At 35.6% G+C, this 15,121-nt stretch overlaps 2 protein-coding genes across 7 annotated transcripts in view; one reads left to right on the top strand and one right to left on the bottom strand.

Moving 5' to 3' along the window:
- LOC111413468 (deoxycytidylate deaminase) overlaps window positions 1-15,121 on the top strand; it is a 314,302-nt gene that overhangs the window by 232,465 nt on the left and 66,716 nt on the right. The gene's annotated exons all lie outside the window — the stretch shown is intronic.
- LOC111413469 (A kinase anchor protein rugose) overlaps window positions 1-15,121 on the bottom strand; it is a 391,387-nt gene that overhangs the window by 310,727 nt on the left and 65,539 nt on the right. The window contains exon 1 of one of the 6 annotated variants that reach the window (XM_071199893.1): window positions 1,776-2,102. The exons of 4 other annotated variants lie outside the window; for them this stretch is intronic. The gene's annotated coding sequence lies outside the window, so the exon portion shown is untranslated. Of the gene's footprint in view, window positions 1-1,775; window positions 2,103-15,121 lie in introns of those variants that run through there. One more of the 6 variants, XM_071199898.1, reaches the window with a different exon arrangement.

Here is a 15,121-nt window from a genome sequence, read left to right as displayed (position 1 = left end):
CATTTAGGACTCAGGTGTGAATAAGACAAGATTAATTAGAAAGAAACATGGGTTCTTTAAACATCTGCCAAAACGTTAGCATAGTAATGTTGGGTTTTGCTGTTAGTGCGTGAAGCAATTCGATGAAAAATGTGGTACTTAAGTCACTTCAATAAGTTTAGCTCAATAGCAAAACGGTCAGTGTTGTATGCGATTCAGACTTCTCGGTCTAGTGTTAGTTCTAGTTCCAATTGTTATTCAGCATTAGATTGTGGTATATTTTTATTAAACGAAAAGTAGAACTAACACAAAACCCAGAACTAGAAACATTTGGGTTTAGCCGAACGTCTCTAAAGACGGCTAAACCCGAATGATTCTAGTTCTTGGTCTGCCGCTGGACAATAATGAAAACTAGAACTAACACTATACCTAGAACTAGAATCATTCGGGTTTAGCCGTCTTAGAGACGTGCGGCTAAACCCAAATGATTCTAGTTCTAAGTATAGTGTTAGTTCTACATAGTAACAGTGCTGGTATAAAACTAGAAAACTGATGTTAAATCTACATAGTAACAGTGCTGGTGTAAAACTAGAACTAACACTATACCTAGAACTAACATCATTCGGGTTTAGCCGTCTTTAGAGACGTGCGGCTAAAGCCAAATGAAATGTAATATTTTGTAGAAAATTTAAAAGCTTTAAAATACGAGAAAAGCTGATTGGTGTATGTCAAAATGGTGGTAACTGATTCAAAACAGTTGGAGATTAATTAATATAGTCAATAGAGATCAATAATATTAATAAAGATATTTTGCAGAAAATTCATAGGTTTTAGAATGCGAGAAAAGCTGATTGGTTTGAATCAAAAGCTTCTCCTTCCAGCTTCTTTAGTATCTATCTTTCTTATTTTACTCAAGATCCGTAAAGTGCATTATACTAGGTTGGTCAGAAATAGCAGAATGCGTTTTAAAGGGTAAGGAGGGGTGTAGCGTCACTATACCTAGGACTAGAAACTTTTGGGTTTAGCCTCACGTCTCTAAAGACGGTTAAACCTGAATGATTCTAGTTTTCGGTTTAGTGTTAGTTCTAGTTTTGCACTAGCACTATCACTAGAACTAACACAAGACCTAGAACTAGAATCATTCGGGTTTAGCCGTCTTGAGAGACGTGCGGCTAAATCCGAATGTTTCTAGTTCTTGGTCTAGTGTTAGTTCTAGTACTGCATTATCACTAGTTATCACTACTTCTGCTTCATAGTAAGGTATTATGCTTTTCTAAGTCGAAGCGATTGTCATGAATGCTCTCGTTTTGGAAGAACAAAAATAGACTTTGCTACGAAGTCAAAATTTGAGACCACTAAAATTAACAAACATAAAATATCAAATTATATCAAAAACAAAAAAACAACACTGTTATAAAATGTTATAAAATTGAAACAGTTTGTTATTTCAAATGAATTAATTAGCAATTTCAAAATAAAATTAAAACGGATTTATTTTATTTTTGTTATCAGCGTTGTTTTTAAAATAAACCAAAACGTAATGGACAAGAAATGTTGCGGTTATAGAGGAAAAAGCACCCTTTCTAAAAAAAAAAAAAGCATTAAGCGAACAACAACTATAAAATCTGCCTCATAAATTTTTCTTTGTTCCAAGCAAAGTACGAACCACCCTCGTACATCAATTTTACGACAGACCACGTGGTCATCGAGAAGGGATTTTATTTCTCCAAGTGGGGAAAGAAAAACGTGACAAATTTCCTTAAAGAAACTTTTTTTTGGTTTGTGGAAAATCTTACGTTAAATCACGACTTTTTTCCTTAACGATTTCAAAAAGTTTCTTTTTAATATTTTAAAATTTTAAGTACTAGCACGAGGATTACTCAAAGGAATAGAGTAAACAGGTCGTGCTGTATCGTCTCCAAGAAGAGGTTCATCATTTTGTTTAGCACATTTGAACAACATTTCGCACAATTGATAACACACAAAGCATAACCCTACAACAATTAACGTTTCCATTTTTTTTTTTAATTTTAAATTTCACTGTAACACTAATTTCTCAAAATAGGGCGGGATATTGCACACCCAACGCACTCTCGAAATAGTTGGCGGAAAGAAAACGAGCTTAAACCGGACGCGCTCTGGCGTTGGCGCCCTCGCAGGAAGACTGCAGGATCGAGTCGGGTCCAGGCGCCAGTTTCCCGTTTGGAGCCGGCTAACGCATGCCCTCTATCGGCGGGGTGTACCATAGCATTTTGCGTGTAACAACCCGTCGAGGACAGAATTTCAGAAAATGCGTATCGTCAAAATGAAAATTGAATGAATAATGACGGTGTGTTGAGTGGTGCGCCACTTCAATTGTGTGGTAGATGAATTTCCAGAGTTAAAACGCCGCAGTTAGTACTCCAATTTTAACTTTATATGGCATGCTTTTCGTGCTCAAAATTTTGCGGATTGAAACTACTTAATATAATTGGTCGTGCAACCGCGAAAAACTAAAGCAAAATTTTAACTCGATGAAATAAAGTAAAACTTATTTGGAGAAATAAATTTTTGAAATCATTTGATGTAATGTTTGCTTTACATCATCGCGTGAATGTAATAAAAGGAGACCATATTTTCCACGAAGAGAAAAACGCAATCAACTATAAAACGAAAGAACTAAAAACAAAAAGAAAATTTAAACGACCCCCGTTGAATCCGGCTTTAAATTACATCTCATTCACTTCGTCTACACCAACATTTTTTTCACCAATATTTTTTTACAATAATTTAACCCCCTATCTATCTTAATTTAAGGGTGATGCCGATAGAATATCGATTTATCTAATGGATCTTTTAGTGTTGTTTGTTCGTCGTCGTGTCGTGGAAGCCGATTAATCTTGTGAAAAGAAACGCATTTAACCATTCGTAAAAGCATTTACTTTAGAAAAAAAATGAACAAAAAAGATTGTAAGGCCTACGAGTACCGTAAATGGATTTGCGTGCATTAACGGATTGAAATTTTACTTAAACCAAAAACTTTGACTTCGAGTGCATTAAAATCAACCCATTGTAAATGGATTTCGTTCCGAACCTTAAAATTATTTAAAATAGAATTGTTTTCAAAAATCCCCAACAATACGGTTTCTCTCCGATGAAGTTATCGCTGAAGACTTTGTTGCAGTCGCCTTCAAGTTGGTGTATACGAAGCTCGCTGCTCTTCACTTCACACAGAAGGGAAGAGGACGAAGGGTGAGCTCGTCCCCTAACAGATACGCGGAATGGCGTTTACTCTCCTTTTGTACGCGAAATGGGAAGCGTGGAATGCACAATATCCCGGATGACTTCGATAAAAAGAACTTTTGATCTTTTGTTCCCGCCAGATCCGTTTCTACGGAAGTCTTACGTGATACAACAAAGTTACAAGTTTTTAGTACGTAAGAGCATTAACTTTTTGTAAGATCATTAGAAAGATTTAGTTTGAACTGGGAAAGGCGAATAAGTTACTTTTAAGAATTTAATGTCTTTTAGCATGGATTTTTATAAGTCCAAAGTGAGTTTCAGTATCTATTTGCAAATAGGCAGTTTTTTTTAATGAATTCTCCAGTATAGTCTTGGATAAAGTGTCATTTCCAGGTATTTTGTCATGAAGTTCACCATGGAGGAAGAAAGAGACAACTAGGACTAACAATGGACCACCAAGAACGGAGTATACCAATGTAATAGAAGATGTATGTAATTCGAACCTTTTTTCAAAAAGACAGGAGGCTCTTCAGTTATCACCTCTAGAAGATGACACTCATAACGATATTCTTTTAATCGAGATCTCTTAACGCAAAATAGGTTCCATGTTCTTGCTAGTGAAGACAACAATGATGATATTAATGACAACTCTTTGGAAAATTATTCTCAAAAGGTACCTCCTATCGTTCTACATAACAAATCAAACCATAAAGAAATTATCAACGATATCAAAGCGTTAACCACAAAAAAATTTACAACTATTGTTGACTAAAAATCTAAAAATCAACCTTACGTCTATAAATAATTATAGAACTTTAACTAAGTATCGCCTTTTTAGATATAGCTAAAGCCTTTATTAAAATTCAAACTATTGCATCTAGGTCTAGATGACTATATTACCGCAATATTTATGTCATATCGTCAAGTACGAACTTTTTGTGTGAGAGTAAATGGGACCTATTCAGATACAAGATGTATTAGAGCAAGAGTTCCTCAAGGAGGTATAATTGTCACCCACCTTATTTAATATATTTATGCATGATATACTGTGCCAAAAATGCAATAAAAAAGCTCTGTTTGCTGACGATATGTTGATTATGACCTAAGGTAGTAATTTTGAAGAAGCTATACAACAGCTACAAGATGCTATTAACGACGTGCAGAAATGGTATACTAAATGGTCCTTACACCTGAATGAAGACAACTGTGAATCATTACGTTACGGCGTTACCGAAATCCAACACGCTTTGTAATCAATAACACATAACTTCATTGGAATCCTAAAGACCAAGCTGTCAAATACTTAGGCCTGCATCTTGATCAACGATTAAATTGGGGTATTCACCTAAACAACAGATTGAACTTGGGATTTCCTCTAATAAACAGAAAAAGTAATTTGAAAACTAAATGCACTATGTTTCTATATAAAGCTTTAATAAGCTCTTTAAAATTCAAGCTCTACAAAACAAAATTCTACGAACGGCAATAGATGCGCATTGGTTTATTCGCAGTGAACAACTTCACGCTGAACTAAACACAATGACTATTAAAAGTTTTATAAGTTATTGTTCCTTAGTGAATTTAGCAGTTATGTTAATGTAAATATGAATTCAACCATGATGTAACATGTTTTAATGTATGTTGAGCTGGTTTTAATTAACAAATAAAAAAAAGCCACGGAGATAGTTTGGGTATGTTGGCCAGGTTGAAGGACATCCAACAAAGAAAAGCTGCAGACAACAAATACGGTAAATAGTCAAGCTGTGGGCTTTATCTATCTTTCTTTTGTTTCAGGTATATTGGAGAGGATAGCCAGATGATTAAAAAAGGATGACACTGTGGTGAGACATGGTGAGACACAATCTACAAAATGAACACATTGCAGGTAGCAAGCTTTCTCCGTTAAAAATCTACAAAGTGAATGGAACTTTGAATGTCGCATGATGGGACATCAGATTAGGAAAAACAGAGTAGTCAGCAGTTGCAGAAGATTGCCACAAGGAGCAACGCCATCATATAGACTTCGATAACATGAAGAAGATACTTGCCAGAAGTAGCCACTATCACAAGAGGATGACCAGAGAAGTCAAAACGTCATCACACGAACAACATCAATAGAGAGGATGGTGCAGAGCTTAGACGAACATGGAAGAATTTACTAGACTTAACTGTTGGGTTGGGTTGGTGTTTGTCATTGCTGATTGGTCTCGTAAAAAAGCAATGGTATCATATTTGGCCATTGAGATGATGACGAGGTTAACCAAGAAGATTGAAACCACCGAAACACTTCCTAAAATTAGAGGTTGGTTTGCTACGAGAAACAAGATCGGCTAGATTTTGACCACTATGTACTCATTTATAGTGAATTTCACTTAAGATGAAATATACAAAAATATATTTCCATAGAAACCAGGGCATATCTGCTTACTTTGTCCCACGTAAAATGCAACATGTCAATATAATTTGAAATTACAGTTTTACACCAGCACTGTTACTATGTAGATCTAACATTAGTTTTCTAGTTTTATATCAGCACTGTTACTATGTAGAAGTAACACTATACCTAGAACTAGAATCATTCGGGTTTAGCCGTCTTTAGAGACGTGCGGCTAAACCCAAATGATTCTAGTCCTAGGTATAGTGACGCTACACCCCTCCTTGCCCTTTAAAACACGTTCTGCTATCTCTGACCAACCTAATACAATGCACTTTACGGATCTTGAGTAAAATAAGAAAGACAGATACTAAAGAAGCTGGAAGGAGAAGCTTTTGATTCAAACCAATCAGCTTTTTTCGCATTCTAAAACCTATGAATTTTCTGCAAAATATCTTGATAAAGATATTTTGCAATCAAAAATTATTCAAAATATCAAAATATTATTGATCTCTATTGACTATATTAATTAATCTTCAACTCTTTTGAATCAGTTACCACCATTTTGACATACACCAAGCTTCTAAATTTTGGTTTAGCCGTCTTGAGAGACGTGCGGCTAAATCCGAATGTTTTTAGTTCTCTGTCTAGTGTTAGTTCTAGTTTTGCACTAGTACTATCATTAGAACTAACACAAGACCTAGAAACGCGAATGTTGAATAACAACTAAAATTCGAATTAACAATAGATCTAGAATTAGAAACATTCGAGTTTAGCCGGTTGTGTCTCAAAACAGCATAATCAGTCAAAAGATCTACCACTACACCTGATCACCAGTTCAGATCCGCCGTTTTATTTGATAAACCCAAGACCGCTTGAGGCAGAAGCACTGTAATATTTGTGGCAATATGATGACCAGTTGCAGATAAAATGTTGGATGAGGTTAGTTCTGTTTACAAATGTCAATCATCCCCGGAAGGAATGTTGCGAAAAGTCATATTTCTTTTCAAATGTTAATCATCCAGGGGAAAGAACGTTAGGTTAGTTTTGTTTTGCAACCCTAATTATAGCGTGATGAAATGTTTAGGCAGGTTGTTTTCTTTTGAAACTCCAATTAAAACTTGAAAGAATGTTGGGATAGATCATTTTCAGGTCTAAAGACGCACGGATAAATCCGATATTTCTAGATATAGTGTTAGTTCTAGTTTTGCACTAGCACTATCACTAAAACTAACACAAGACCTAGAACTAGAATCATTCGGGTTTAGCCGTCTTGAGAGACGTGCGGCTAAATCCGAATGTTTCTAGTTCTCGGTCTAGTGTTAGTTCTAGTTTTGCACTATCACTAAAACTAACGCAAGACCTAGAACTAGAATCATTCGGGTTTAGCAGTCTTGAGAGACGTACGGCTAAACCCGAATGATTCTAGTTCTAGGTCTTGTGTTAGTTTTAGTTTTGCACTAGCACTATCACTAAAACTAACACAAGACCTAGAACTAGAATCATTCGGGTTTAGCCGTCTTGAGAGACGTGCGGCTAAATCCGAATGTTTCTAGTTCTAGGTCTTGTGTTAGTTCTAGTTTTGCACTATCACTAGAATTAACACAAGACCTAGAACTAGAATCATTCGGGTTTAGCCGTCTTGAGAGACGTGCGGCTAAATCCGAATGTTTCTAGTTCTCGGTCTAGTGTTAGTTCTAGTTTTGCACTATCACTAAAACTAACACAAGATCTAGAACTAGAATCATTCGGGTTTAGCCGTCTTGAGAGACGTGCGGCTAAATCCGAATATTTCTAGTTCTAGGTCTAGTGTTAGTTCTAGTTTTGCACTATCACTAAAACTAACGCAAGACCTAGAACTAGAATCATTCGGGTTTAGCCATCTTGAGAGACGTGAGTTATATGAAAATCTCGGTATATGTTCAATTATACACTTAATTATTAACTTTACTCCACAAATGGAGCACTTTTCGAAACAGCAGATGTAATTTTTTTCGGTCCAAATCGTTTAATAACATTATCATGATTGCCAAATATATCTCCGTGCATCAACACAAGCCTTAAAGCTAAATTACATTATTGTGTTTATCTCTGTGGTGAATACACTGCAACATAACGAAGCATTTTAAGCTGTTTATCGACCCCGAAACTTCGAATCTGAATCATATTATTATAACGAACAAACAATACATTATAACAACATAAAGCAAATTAATTGTTTCTATTTACTAATGACATTTACAAAGTTTTAATTAACGTTGTTGTTGCCGTAGGAAATCCGATTTTAATTAAAACGTATCCTCTTTTTTATTAAATCTTCTATAATTTCTCACATTACCGCAAAATTCATTTGTTAATGTTTCATTTAATTAAAAATTTTTTAATATAAATTCGTAATGAAGTAATCAAAGCCGGGTTTGGATAGAAACTACATGAAACGACATTATCGTTGGATTTCAATCGTTTCATCCGCGAATAACGTTCATTATTCTCTATCCCAGAGCGTAAAAGCGAGTGCCATAATGGACGTTGGCTTGTGTCTCGGGTGCTTTCACAACGGTCCAGTTATATACGGCAAATATCTCATTTCGCTCATTATCAAAGCGGTCGCTGATGTAAAAGGACCGGCAAATAAACGATTGTTGCAGTGCAAAGGACGAAGTCGTGTAAACGCTAACGAGACCTGTTTAAATTATGAATTTATTCGGGATTTAAACAAAAATAACATTTCTTTTATCTCTTTGTCTTATAATCATTGGAAATTTTCGTTTTAAAGTAGGAATTTGTGTACCATATCTTTTAAGTGTTTTTTTTATACACTTTCTGGTTTAAATTCAACACCCCTCTTACACGATTAGAGTTAATTAAACATCATAAAGTAATTAAATTACGGTCCATCAGCGATTATTTCAACCGGGGGATCCCGTGCGGATAATGATCGAATTGAAATGTTCGCCCATGCGTTAGCCCCATTGTCCTAGACCATAATGGAAAACGCTATTTTCACGTTGTCCGATTATTTTCTGGTCGAATTTCGATCCGATATATGGAACTCATAAGCGGTTTAACTCTATTTTAGTATGTAAAATCCAAAAACACATTGGTATTACAACCATTACTGATTTATTTATTTTTATGAATTTCTGATAGTATTGAAACAAATTTTTAAAAAAATTAAAAATATAAAAATAAAAGTTTTGTACTAAAGAGAAAAAGTTGCAGATTACTCCCTAATTATTCTCTTAAGGAAGCAAACAGGAAGATAAAGAAGAACCCAAAGGAATGATTTTCACAGAAAAAGAAACAAATGTAAAGTGTGGAAAAGATTAAGTTGTACAACGTAGTAAGTCTGCGTTGACCTTGGCATGACCTTGACCTTGAAATCCCTCCTATACCGCAAAATAACCAGAGTTGACACTGACGTAGATTCGTTTGATGTTGGTTGCAGCTAGTTTTATGACCTCGATTTAAAATACGCCATCTCATCGCGAGGACCGTATTCACAGAAACATCTTAATTTACCAATAGCAGCACTAATAGTTAATAGGTTATAGTTAATTGGCAAATTGATGTGAAGGTGATACTTGCCAGGAACAGCCACTACCACCAGAGGCACCAGAAGATGACCAAAGAAGCCAAAACGTCAACATAAAAACAACGTCAATAGAGAAAATGGTGCGGAGCTTAGACGAATATGGAAGAATTTACTAGACTCGATTGTTGGGTTGGGGTTTGTTATTTTTGATTGGTCTCGTAGAAGAAAGAAGATCGAAGATTGAAACCATCGAAACACTTCCTAAAATTAGAGGTTGGTTTACTACGAGAGGCGAGATCACAATGTTGCCTAACTACTTGACTAGCTTTCTTAATGATGGTTATCGCGGGGCTGTGGGAACACCGCAATTATATATAGTGTGTCCGTAAAGTCATAGTGCAGTTTTGACGGATCACAGGAAGACAACAATGTAAGATAGAAATATAAAATCTTCACCAAATAAAAAAAAATCTTTTTCTAACCTTGTGGGTAGAAAGTATTTGCTGATTGATGAACCTTAATATTGAGATTCTAGGAGGAAGTTCTGATGAATCAATTGCCAATTAGAAATGAAACTAGGCTTGTCTGCGTTGACCTTGGCATGACCTTGACCTTGAAATCTCTCCTGTACCACAGAATAACCAGATTGATTGACACTGACGTCGATTGGTTTGACGTTAGCGGCAGCTGGTTTTATGATTGAGTACGTAAGCACAATGAATGAGAGACACAACTTAATTTACTAATAGCAGCAATACCTTGCTTCCTCGCATCAATATGGCGTCAGATACCGCCAGTGTCACTTCTGGTTATTCTATGCCGGTACTAAGAATAAATGACCGTGACCTTCATCTTAAGAACACTCAAGGTCAATATCTTACCGCGTAACATTTACTTTCAGATTTTTCAAAGAGTTTATGTTAATTGGCAAATTGGAGTGAAGGTTGCACATTAATTGTAGTTAATGACCTTGAAATCAAGGTTCTACCCTAAGTATTAGACAGATAAGGTCACAGTTAATTAGAAACGTTCACCTAAGTAGTTGTAAATAAAAAGATGGTTGTTTCATCCATAGTGTGAGTGATTCTCATCGTTCAAAGCAGTACTCATTGAATCGTATGTTGATGAGTGTAACCTTAACCTCGTTACACGGTATAGGTTTGACTTTGAGATTCCACGAGACGATTACATCATTGACTTTGAATATTCTTAGGAGAGATCTGAAAGTCATGACTTGTCAGGGTCAAAGTATACAAATTGACGTTCACTTATACAGTGAGTTTCACTTAAGACCAAATATACACAAAAATATATTTCCATAGAAATCAGGCCGTATCTCTGTGAAGATGGCTAAATCCGAAACTTTCTACTCCTAAGTCTAGTGTTAGTTCTAGTTTTAACTGTTATTCAGCGCTGTATATTTTTCTGGAACTAAAAGTAGAATCAACACTAGACCTTGAACTAGAACCATTCGGGTTTAGCCGTCTTAAGAGACGTTCGGCTAAACCCGATTGATTCTAGTTCTAGGTCTAGTGTTAATTCTAGTTTTACGCTAGCACCATCACTAGAACTAACACAAGACCTAGAACTAGAATCATTCGGGTTTAGCCGTCTTAAGAGACGTACGGCTAAATCCGAATGTTTCTAGTTCTAGGTCTAGTGTTACTTCTAATTTTACACTAGCACTAGAATTAACAAAAGATCTAGAACTAGAATCATTCGGGTTTAGCAGTCTTGTTTCTAGTTCTAGGTCTAGTTTAAAGAAGTTACTGGACATTTCTTCTTGTGTTTACACTTTTAAATTACACTGAGAGTTTTGTAAAATTATGATTTGAGAGGATTAAATTTTGTGAAGCGTTGTGGCGTCATGCACCTCGCCGCCAAAGTTAATTTGAGGTTATATGTTTATTTTGTAAAATGCTTCTTCTTTAGTCAAATGCTTTTGTAACCATTGACGTATTCTCCTGATGATGCTATAACAAATAACGAAACCGGTAGCAAAATAATAAAAATTAAAATCCATTTAAAGTGCGAAAACGAATTTATTTACATCAAACCACATTGTCGCCTAACTACTTAACTAACTTTCTCAATGATATATATCGCGGGGCTGTGAGAATACCACAATTATATATAGCGTGTCCGTAAAGTCTTGGTGAACTTTTGGCGGATCACAGGAATATAATAATGTAGAGTTATCATAAGGACGTCACCTTTTCTAAGCAAAACTTTTCTTTTCTTTCCCAACCCAACCCAATGCCTGTACTATTAAGTTATGTTGCATTTTATAAGGGACAGTGCAAGTGTATAGTAGTTTCGTAACTAAGGTTACAACTTTTTTAGGATCACTTTTCAAAAAACCAATAATACCTTGCTTGCTAGCTGCTACGAAACTAACAGTACAGGAGCTCCATCAGTCATAACGGACTTCTACAACAAATGGCCATTTTTCACTTTCCTTTTATCGTCGTTACTACATGAAGGGACCTTGTTGATTCCGAAAACAATTTTAATTTTTTTCCCGCAAGTTTAAATTCAAATTTTTTCCTTCCTGATGATAGCTACACGCCGAAACCGGTAAATAACGACCATTTTAAAAATACATAAAAGTATCATTCGAAATTATTTAATCGTGACAGAAAATCGTTTTGAGAGTACCCTGTACAATAACAGATTGCAAGTTTATAGTTGCTCTCGTACTCCGATTACTGGTAATAATCGTTTTCCAATCGCAATTTGCTGCAAACGAATTGATGAGTTAGATGCATCCCATTTCCACTTCTAATGTACATCGAATTGGGGGAAATTTACGCTTTAAAGGGATTATAATAAAAGTATGAAGTAAGGGATGGTGTCGCAACGTCTTCGTAACGCGTCCGGGGTTTAATTAACGGAACCGCAGTCTAATGAGCCCCTTGGAGTCACTTAGGTTCGCAGATATTTAAACGTTCGCTCCGGGTTTCGCAATGCTGGAAACCTCTCGGTACAGAAGACCCCTTTCAAGCTATTTTCTCAAAAGGTGAATGGGAAATGGGGACGACGATGGTAAGGGGAGAAGGAGACGAAGGTAACGTCGGATATCGCTATCGGGTATAATTAGAAATTGCTTTGGATAGGACTAAGTACGAGAGAACTTGTTTAATTTAGGTCGACTCTTTACCAAATGGATTTTCATCATTCAGTCTCAAGTAATCAAAACTACCCGTTTAAATAAACGTTAAAAGATACAAAGAAACGATTATCTTTGTTGCTGAAATCCAACGGGAAATGGTATTGATTATGTTGTTGCGGTAATTAATGGAAACAAGTGTTTACAACGATGTAGCAATTATAGTAATGATTAATTAGTACTTCAGTAAGACTTCATATTACAAAATAAATCCGAAGTTAACATAATCAAGTTTATCAGACAATAAATTTCGAATGTTAACCGAGAATGTATAGAATTTCCCCGTTTGACCACGAACCTCATCACGGGATCTATTGGAACCAGCCAGTGTTTAATTGCCTTTAATAACAAGCTGGTTGCCGACCATAATGATAGGTGGCCCACCACTTAACAATGTATACCCAATCTAGCGCGGTTTGTCCACCGTAACTCTCCATTTGAATAATTATGGCTGATTAATTCGAAATGGTTTATATTTAGCATTTTCATAAAATAGCATAAATCTCAACTAAACACGCATTAAGAAACAAAGTTAAGGGAAAACTTCGGTCATAAATTCACTCTTGCTAAATGAAACAATTTAAGTCATATTTACAAGTCTCGTGTATAAGATATTTGGGTGACGTGACAACGTGGAGACAATTCAATTTCAGGTGAATTTGTTTAGAAGAGAGAAGTATGGAAAGTAGTGGAATGAAATGAGATAAAGGATTTTCAACGATGGAGACAACGAGGAGACACCGTTTGCGATATTGAGGGTAAACACTTCGTGCTCGAATTTCACAGCTACCGAGCGACAAGAAGAAGATTTATAGCTTTTATGGTTGCCTGTGGAGATACGAAATTGGCTAAAAGTTTTATTAACTGGCTCAATCGGATTAAATTCCTTCCTTTTTATTTTTAATTTTAATTAATTGCTGTTAATAATGTTTTAATTATTGCACCAACTAAATAAACAGCACTTAATAATAGGAAGGGAAGCATAACAGATGCTTAGTGGTTCAACAGTAGCAATTTATTATTTAAGGTTACCCCAAACTAAGCACACAACTAACCCTTGGGATTCCCCCAAATCGTTATTATTAATGATTTCTCGTCCACCAAGAGAAACTCAAAGCAAACTAATCATACCTTATCTATTAAAAATATCCAATCTATTCTTCACTATTACAATCCGTTATTTCAAATAGAAATATAAAAAAACTCCCTGGATTCACATTTTTCCGGAAACAAAAAGTACAGTATTATTGGATTCCGGCTTAGAATGGACAGTTAACGAACCGGAAATTCGGCAAATTCAGTTTTTCCCTATCGATTTCCAAACAAAGGAAAAATTTACATTTTAATTTCCCATCCGGCGTAATTTTTTACTACCCCCTTTTACTCCTTTTATTTGATTTCAACCCTTATAATAACCAAGAAAAAATTAAATGATCAATCTAAAGCGATCGACATAATCAGTTGAATCAAATCTTATTACGCTTCTAATCACAGAAAATTAAAATTAAAACGAAATTGTGCCTTAACAATTTATCGGCGTCCTCTAACGGGGGGTGAGTAAAAGAAAGTTGAAATTCGTTGGATATTTCTGTTGAACCGGTGTAAAAGCGCGCCCTCTTTGGGAGACTAGCGGAACTAGCGGTTTCGTTCGATTCGCTAAAAAGGGGGTTTTAGTAATATGGCGAATGTTAATACACTAGACAAGAGATGGCGCCAACAAATTTATGTTTACATACAATAACATTTTATTTTGTATTTTTATAAAAACATCTAGTTTAATTAATTAATATTAATATTACTTACTGGTGTAGAAATAAATTGAAGTGATTTGAAACTGGGTAACTCACCTGCAAATAAAAAAAAGCATTCGTTAATAAAAATTGATTTGAAGAATTCTCATTAAATTCGTGACAATAAAGACCTTATTATACAACTAAGTATTGGATGTTAAGGTACTTCTTTACTGGTGCAGAAAGATATAAGTCGAAGAACACGACCGAAGTAGCGCCTCGCCCGCAAACGACCTTGACGATGTTAAATAATAATATAATTCATTTCATGTCTGACAAAGTTATTTTAGCATACAAAAGTTGTATTCCCACTTCGCCGAGGTCGCTTGCGGGCGAGGCACTGGAGCCGATACATAATGAATACAAATTTGAACTTTATGAGACTTGGTATTTGGAAGTTATGATATCAGTTTCATCGCCACGCTCGCAAGCCAATTCGGCAATATTAAATGATATCGTTCATTTGATGTAAGGGAAAGTAAACCAAACGTACATTTTAATTTACTCTCACTTCGCCGAGGTCGCTTGCGGGCGAGGCGCTGGAGCTGATACATTATGAATACAAATTTGAACTCAATGAGACTTTGTATTTAGAAGATAAATCAATCCCACTGCTTCGCCCGCAAACTATCTCGGCAGTATTAAATGATATCGTTCGTTTGATGTCAGGGAAAGTAAACCAAATGTACTTTTAATTTACTCTCATTTCGCCGAGGTCGCTTGCGGGCGAGGCGCTGGAGCTGATACATTATGAATACAAATTTGAACTATGAGACTTGGTACTTGGAAGTTATGATATCAGTTTCATCGCCTCACCCGCAAGCGATCTAGGCGATATTAAATAATGTCGTTTATTTGATGTCTTGGAAACTAAACTAAACGTACAACATTTTAATTTCTTCTCACTTCGCCGAGGTCGCTTGCGGGCGAGGCTCAAGATATACAATGCTTTCCAAAAGTAATGAATAAATTTGTTAAAACAATTAAAAACGATTAATGAAAAATCGTTGAGACGAGTCTAAGGATTTAATTTTTTTGTATAGATTTTAAAT

Source organism: Onthophagus taurus, chromosome 11 (assembly GCF_036711975.1).
Source record: "Onthophagus taurus isolate NC chromosome 11, IU_Otau_3.0, whole genome shotgun sequence".
NCBI lineage: Eukaryota > Metazoa > Arthropoda > Insecta > Coleoptera > Scarabaeidae > Onthophagus > Onthophagus taurus.
The sequence above is the reverse complement of the archived record's forward strand: the minus strand, read 5'-3'. Positions and strand labels throughout refer to the sequence as shown.